Source organism: Panthera onca, chromosome F1, assembly GCF_046562875.1.
Source record: "Panthera onca isolate mPanOnc1 chromosome F1, mPanOnc1 haplotype 2, whole genome shotgun sequence".
Lineage (NCBI taxonomy): Eukaryota > Metazoa > Chordata > Mammalia > Carnivora > Felidae > Panthera > Panthera onca.
In genome coordinates, this window is record NC_138355.1 from 39,826,808 (window position 1) to 39,835,043 (window position 8,236).

Genomic DNA, 8,236 nt, shown 5'->3' on the forward strand with positions numbered 1-8,236 from the left:
TAGAAAATGAATGGAAGCTCTACAGACATCCCGACATCTCCCCAGAGTTCTTTATCAGTTATCTAGTGCTACATAAACACTTCCAAATACAGTGATTTAAAAGAGTAACAATGGTTTCTCACAATTCTGTGGGTTAGCTGATTTTTCCTGGGTTCACTCATTCTACTCCGTCCATTTTCTGTTCTAAAGTGGGACAGTTGGTCTTCTTTTTCTTTCTTTCTTTTGTTTTTTAGTTTTTTTAACGTTTACTTATTTTTGAGAGACAGACACAGAGCGTGAGCGGGGGAGGGCCAGAGACGAGGGAGACACAGAATCTGATGCAGGCTCCAGGCTCCGAGCTGTCAGCACAGAGCCCCACACGGAGCTCGAACTCATGAACCGTGAGATCATGACCTGAGCTGAAGTCAGAGGCTTAACCCGACTGAGCCACCCAGGTGCCCAGGCCTCTTTTTCCAAGTAGTCTCACATCCTGGAACTCTCTATGCCATGGCAGCCTAGGGGAGCACTCCAAGAGGCTCAAGGTGGAAACTGTAAAGCCTTTCAGAGGTCTAGGCTCCAGAATCTGGCAGCATCCCTTTTGCCACGTTCTCTTGGTCATAGCAAGTCACGAATAGAGCCTGGATCCAAGGGGGTGGAGAAAGAGATTCCACCTCTGGATAAGAGAAGTGACAAAGTCACATGGCAGTGGAGTGTGTATACTGGGATGAGGGGAATTTGTGCTCACTAATTCATGGTGCTATAACAAAATAGCAGCGTGGGGAGCTTAGGAAGGGAAATGTATCTTTCACAGCTCTGGAGTCTGGGAAGTCCAAGATCAAGGCACTGGCAGATCTGGTGTATGTTGAGGACCTGCTTCCTAGGCAGCCATCTTTTTGCTGTAACCTCATCTAGAGGAAGCAGAAAGGGACCTTCCTCAGACCTCTCTTATAAGGGCACTGATCCCATTCAGGACGGTGCTGCTCTCACAGCCTAATCATCTCCCAAGGCCCCACCTCCTACCACCACATTCGGCATTAGGTTTGCAACATACGAATTTTGGAGGGAACATAAACATTTAGTGTGCAGCAACGATCTACCACAGGTGAGTTGTAAGATTTGGTACTCAGATCAGGCATGATGAGTGGACATCTTTTTTGACGAGACAGATGATAACAGACTGAGAAACAGATCCATTGGTATTTTCTACCAGTACCCACTGATTCTTTGTGACTGTCTAGATGTGATGAAGTATCAACCTGGCCTAGGAAGTGGCTGGCCCATTGTAGAGCTGAATAGCTAAATAGATATTGAATGCATTGAATTAGGAAAACACATATGAGTAAAACCTTACTCGTTTCATGATAAATGAATTTCCAAGAAAATAATTCCACGGTGTTCCTCAAGACGCAGTGGGGTGAAGGAGAACTGATTCCACCTTCGGAGTCAGACTCACAGCTCTTCTATCACAATTTTATGTCACAGCACAGTTCAAAACGGTAATTGTGGTACAAAGTGGAAACTGCTCTGTGTGTGTGTGTGTGTGTGTGTGTGTGTGTGTGTGTGTGTGTAGTGGGGGGTGGCAGTCTAGTGAGCATTTCCTGTTGCTTGAAGGCTGTGGGGATCAGTATATCTCATCATGCTCCTAACTACAGAACACCTGGGTTGAAGCCCTGAGTGGATTATTGGATATGTGGCCCTGATCAGATCACAGGAGCTATCAGAATAAGGCTAACACCCTTCCCTGCTTCCCCACAGTTTATTGTGAGGGTGAAGTAACACGGTAGTAAATCTGGATGGTAATGCCTGATACCTTCCAAAATCCAAAGCTGGAATGTGTGGAATACATTATTTTTTTCTCAAATGCACCAAATTGCTTACGGAATCATTGTAATCGATCTCGCACCAGAGAATTTACTACTTTGGAGTTTGTAAAGCAACGTACAAAAGCAATGTACATCCGAAAGGGTGCCCGATACAGTAATAATTGCAGCCATTATTCTCGTGTTGCGTAGAATACGTCCAATCCCTGAAAGAAAAAGCCAAGTAGATTTGAAGGAAGAAAACAAAAATCTGAACATTATAAAGACATTTGCCAATAGAGTCCCAATAATAATTTATATGAATTGAGTGGTGATATGTCATGGTACATAAAATCTGTTTTACATTTAATTTTACTCATATGCCTTCTCATTTCTGTTACCATTTTAATAAATGTATGAGGATGACCAGAAAAATATGTATGGTCACTGGTGAATATGCCCTCCAAGAAATCTTAAATGACCCGAAGAGCAATTCCAGAGACCTGTATCGCTCCTGGAGATGCCAGTCCCAGATATCACCAGCTTCCATGTTTCCGCGTCCACAGCATTGCCTTGATTGTGCTTGCCTCGACCAGGTTAGAAACACAGCTCCACTAATATACAGTAAGACAAAACAAAAAGTTACTTTTAGCAACCATTTGAAAAGTTCAAAAATTTCACTAAGGATCTGAAGATCACAGAACAGACAACACAGTCTTAGTGTGCTGTCTTCTGTGTGCTCTTTTTTCCCTCTCTCATTTTCTTCCTCTCCTTAAGAAACAGAGAAAATACTGCTGTCCTTGTCTTCAGTAGATCAGCTCCACCCTCACGGAAGACACCAGAGGTCTCAGAATCCCCAAGTGACTGTATTAATTTCCCAACAAAGATTTCTCACTAAAATATCCCCATGCTAGCCAATAAGTGAGTAAAAGTATCTTCATAGTTTAGCATAATTTTATCTCAGGTTTCCACTGTATGAGCTGATGTCTATGTTCCGTTTAATTCACTGAGATTCCTAATGGCATTAATGTCAAACAAATTAAATTGGGGATAATGTTCTTTTAAAACTTCATGTTATGCCCCAGCAACCTGTCTGCATGTCCAAACTCTCCCGTTTGCCACAGAGACCATCGTGTTCCTTCCCCAGCTAACTCTCCCTTCCCAATTTCCGCCCATGTCCTCTCTTGCTAAATCACAGATCAAATGGAGGTCATGAGGCATAAGTGCCTCAACGTGGTGTTCCTCCACCTTCTGTCTGGTCTCAGAGGAAGTGGTAACCCTCCTCCAAGCTCAAAGTTAATTTGGCCAGCTGTTCTGTTGATGCAATCAACCCCTACCCTCCTCCGTGGTTTCATCCAAGTCCCTCTCCTGACACCGCAAGCCTCTGTTTCAGCTGTTACTCTTACAATTCTCCTTCACCCCCACTGTATCTATACTTCTCCCTTTCTTCTTGCCTCTGCAGCCAAACTCCCTAAAATGAAAGAACATAATCACTACGACGACTTATTTTTGTTGCTGGCATCCCTTCTTCCTTCATCTGATTTCCCTCAGAGGAACCCATCCCTCCTGCCCCCTAGGGATGGGAACCTGACTGAAACAATGTCTTGATTGGCATGAGCAACACTGATTGAGTCGGAGATGGACGTGTGACCCAAGTCAGGCCAATTAGACTCAGGTTCAGTAATTTTGTTCAAGTCCTGGAGAAAGTACGTCTTCTTTACGGAGGACTCAGCACCTGGAAATCCACAGTGCTGGAGCTGCAACAGACTGTCTGCCCACGCGAGGAGAGAGCCCAGCCTAGAATGGAGCAGACGTGGAAGACTAGCTGAGAAAAGGAGAGAAACTGGATTCTGGTGACGTCATCGGTGCTGCTGAGTCCAGCAGTGACTAAAGCCAAAAATAGTCTTGGATATTTTAGTTATATGAGCCAATAGATAGCTTTTTTGCCTAAGTCGTTTCGTTTGTGTTTTCCTTGACATTTTCAAGCAAAAAAAGAGTCTTATGTGATGCTCCTCACTGTTTCCAGTTTCTCGTTCATATTTTTTAAGTTTATTTACTTAGGGAAAGAACGCAAGCGGGAGAGGGGCAGAGAGAGAGGGAGGGAGACAGAGAATCCCAAGCAGGCTTTACACTGTCAGTACAGAGAGTGATGCGGGGCTCAAACTCACGAGATCATGACCTGGGTGGAAATCAAGACTGGGAGGCTTAACCGACTGAGTCACCCAGGCAGCCCTTGTTCATTTTTCAGCCCACTGTACTGTTTTCTAGTTTCACCACACCACTAAAAGTTCTGTCACTAAGTTAATCTCTTCTTGGCCAGGTGTTATGTAGCTCATCCTTTCTGTAGGATTTGAAAATATTGGCCAACCTCTCCTTGGTTTAAGTGACCTTGTACCTTGAATTTCTTCATTTCACTTTTGATTGGTTTTCCTCCTGTGCCTCTGCATTTTGTTTTCTCCTTTCCTCAAGTCGTAAATCTTATCACAATCAGAGTATCAGGCTCTTCTTATTCTCGAAATCTGCATTCCTTCCCTGGATGATTTCGCCAACCGTCAAGGTTTTAATGATCATTATATCTAGTAGTTTCCAAGTTTCTCTCTCTAGGTGTAATAAGTCCTCTTTTGAAGTCTAGATTCAGACCCCCAAATGCTGTCAAGGATGCATCCTTACCTAAATGTCCCAAATCACAAGTACCATATCCCCCCTCCAACCTGATTTACCCTTTTCTTCTGTTTCCTGTATTTGCTTATGTTTGTATATTCATCATGTCCAGCAACAACATCTTGAACTTACAAGTTGGTCACCATCCTTGGCCCTTCCACCTTCGGTCCTCCTCTTTCCTACCCCTCATTCATCCCCAACTAGCTGCATGACCTTGGGGAAATGCTCTAGACTTCAGTGTTCTCATAACTAAAACAGAGATATCAGTAATATTTGTTTAGAAGACTAAATGCAACACTCACGTAAGGTACTGCGAACAGTGTCTAGTGCATATAACGCCTTAAGTAAATATTAGCTTTTGTATCAGTTATCGACTGATGTATTTAACAAGCTACCCCATAATTTCGTAGCTTAAAACAAGCAACTCATGAATGTACTTGCTCATGAAGCTGTAAATTAGTTAGGGCTTGGAGAGGACAGCTCATCACTGCCCTGTGCAGCATCTGCTGAGGTGGCTGGAGTCAGACTGGAAGGTCTTCTTCAAGATGGCTCACTCAAATGGTTGGCAAGTTGGTGCTGGCTGTGGCTGAGCTCACCTGGGGCTCTGGCCCAGCACCTAGGTTCTTCTCCATGTGTGCCTCTCTGCCCATTAGTTTTCCTCACAGTATAAGGAATGAACCCCCAGGAGACAAGAGGTGGGTTCCGAAAACAAGCACCCCACAAACAAGAAGTGGAAACTGTTAGTAGCTTAAGACCTGAGCCCGGAAGCTGGCACACTGTCGCTTCTACCATATTCTGTTATTCAAATCACAGGACCCAGATTCAAGTAGAGGGGTCACAACAATTTCTGAAGGGCAGATTGTCAAAGGGTTGAGGGGCCAAGTTATGAAACCACCATAGCTCTTTCCTTCCACACCACCACCCTTCTTCTCTCCATAGTCACCACCAGTACTTTGCTTTAGCTTTTAGTTTATTTCCTGAACTGTGGTCAGCAGCTCTTGTCCCCTTGCCTCTATTCTCACTCTCCTCCCATCTCTTCCCCACACTGATATTTCTAAGACTATGTTACCTCCTGTTAAAATCTCTTTGGTGGCTCCTCATGATATAGATAATATCCAGGGTGGCCTGGGTGGCTCAGTTGGTTAAGCATCCAGCTCTTGATCTTGGCTCAGGTCATGATCTCACAGTTTGAGAGTTCGAGCCCCACATCTGCTTGAGATTCTCTCTCTCCCTCTCTCTCTGCCCCCTCCTCTCAAAATAAGTAAACTTAAGAAAAAAAAAAAGAGTGGGATAGGAAATAAGGGTGGTGGTGTGCAATCTGTTAGATTATTAAAGAATAATATAAAAGCTTACTTTTTGTTCAATTTACATGTATTTTATTTTCAAAGAGTTAAGTTTTTAGGACACGATTACTTAAATGGTTTGGACCAATTACTTAATAAACAGAACTGTTAAGTATTTCATTTGTCCTATGACTGCCATGAAAAAATTACTGAGTTGCTAAGGACACATTAAGCTGAGAAAGTTTGGGAACCTTGCACATAACATATGAGACAGAAATTTAACAAAAGATATTTTATTTTTTTAAGTTTATTTTTACTTATTTTGAGAGAGAGAGAGAGAGAGAGAGAGAGAGAGAGAGCAGAGAGAGAGGGAGAGAGAATCCCAAGCAGGCTCCATGCTGTCAGCACAAACCCCGATGAGGGGCTTGAACTCACAGAACTGTGAGATCATGACCTGAGCCAAAATCAAGCATTGGACACTTCATCAACTGAGCCACCCGGGTGCCCCAACAAAAGATATTTTAAAAACTCTTGGCCACCTGTCCTTTCTAAAACCTCTTCCCCAGCCACCATGGCACCCAGTGAAGAGCAGTTTCCTTGTTTGCTTGAGTTTGTGAGTACGTTAGTCCGTGTGCTACACATCCTATTTCCTCTATCTCTCCCATAAATGTCAACCCTCTCTGGCCAATTTTATTTTTTCAAATTCTTAGTCTCCTCTAATACTTTGTGCCTCCTGTTCTGTAATCTCGGTTTACACTCCTTAATTTCTGTTCATTGTACTCTCTGGAACTTTGTCCGTGATTTAATGACTCTCCCATATCCTGAGTTTCTTAATAGCATGTATGCTACTCTTTAACCAAAACCGAGTTTTCCCCTGTGTACATGGCTTTTCCAATAGCCTTCTTAAATGGAAGCTTCTTATTATTCTCTCATAAGTATCTCCTTACATATTCTTTTACTAACTTGCTTTTCAAAGCTAATACTGACCTTTACTTTCTAGTCTGTTGGAAAGACTCGTGCTCCTATAAGACTCTTGCTGTGAAGTTATATCCCTTACCCTGCCCCCCAGCTCCTCTGTCATGAAGAGCCTTTTGTTCTTTACCCCTCAGTGTACCTTCCCCTGTTCATTGATGACTTTGCCCTCTGGCTCACAGTCCTTTTCTCCACCCTGTCTGGTCTCCATCCTGAGTGACCTCAGCAACCGTTGGACTGAGTCATCACACACCCAGGCCTCCCTATTCGTTGGTCTCCTCATCTCCAATTACCTGCCTTTCTACTCCACGTCAACCAGCCAGGGTCACAGCTTAGCCCAGACTTCTCCAAGTGTGGTCCTGTGGCTGGCTGCGCCGGGATTGTCTAGGAAGCTTGATAAGATACAGATTCCAAGGCCAATTGCCCACTCCTGTTGAATCACAGTTTTTGAGAAAGGGTCCTGGCATTGTAACAATCCTCCCAGGTGATTCTTAGGCAAAGTGACTTTGAGAACTACTGTGCTAAACTTGGTTTTCATCAGAAACTACCTCAAAATCACATTCTGTAACCAGAATCTCCTATCCTTCTAGATCATTTTCTCCATTGTTCCCATTACAATTGCTCTCGATACAAATCAGCCGCTCCCTTTGCATTCTTTTTCTTCCTGCGCTCCCCTTTCATTTCACTTCCCTCTCTCTTTAGCTTAGATTTTTAAAGTAGTAAAAATAAAACAATTTTTCCTATTTGCTATGTGGCAGACACTGTTCTAAGTCCTTTACTATATATTAATTCTTTAACGCTTACAATAACTTAATGAGGTAAGCACTCATTTTAATCCTCATTTTTTTTCTTGCCCAAATTTTCAGTTTTCTTGCCCTTTTATTCCTTCTGTGCTTCTGCCTAGCAATACCCAACCCAGGATCCACCCTTCAGTGCTTGTACTCTCGCCACTGAGCACAGCAGGAGGGATTGGTACAGTATGAGTTCAGGGTCACCTGCCCTAATGGGTGCTAATCACTCCATTTCTGGAGTTGGTATGCTCTCTTACACTTGGCAATCCCGTTCAACCTCTCCCTCCCTTTCTGCAGAGAACTTGGACTTCTACTTCATGTGAAATGTGAACTCTCAGAACAATACAATCTAAGCTCACCATCAGATCTACAAAAACATCTCCATTAGCGCCCGTGCTTCTTTCATTGGCTCACATATTTAACAAATATTTATAGAATACTTACCAAGCGACAGGCTTGTGCAATACTGTTTCAAGCAAGAGATAGGTTCTATGCCTGTTCCTATTTTACAATGTGAAAACTAACGGAGAAGTTAAGAAGCTTACCAGATTACAAATACAGTCAGCGGTGCAAGAGCTAGTCAGACCCAGTGTCTGAGCTCCTAACTGGTGGGTGGTACTGTGGCCCCACCCCCCTTGGAGTCTCTGGGCCAAGTGATGGGGAAGCTTAGCTGATGAGTTCTGCCTGGGGCCACAGAACAATGAGAGAGCTGGACTTTACCTGTTTTACATATTGGATTGTGTCTTAAGAT

The 8,236-nt window shown here is 43.5% G+C and overlaps 1 long non-coding RNA gene across 2 annotated transcripts; it reads right to left on the reverse strand.

The window, feature by feature from the left end:
- Positions 1-1,944: 1,944 nt before the first annotated feature.
- On the reverse strand, positions 1,945-8,001 carry LOC132685750 (uncharacterized). Of its 2 annotated transcripts, none has more exons than XR_009613302.1 (3): positions 7,930-8,001; positions 2,282-2,392; positions 1,945-2,005 (listed from the first exon to the last, which is right to left on the reverse strand). It is a non-coding gene; the product is annotated as an uncharacterized LOC132685750 (long non-coding RNA). The 2 variants fall into 2 exon arrangements; XR_009613303.2 differs by lacking the exon at positions 7,930-8,001 and adding an exon at positions 3,371-3,436.
- Positions 8,002-8,236: the final 235 nt, after the last annotated feature.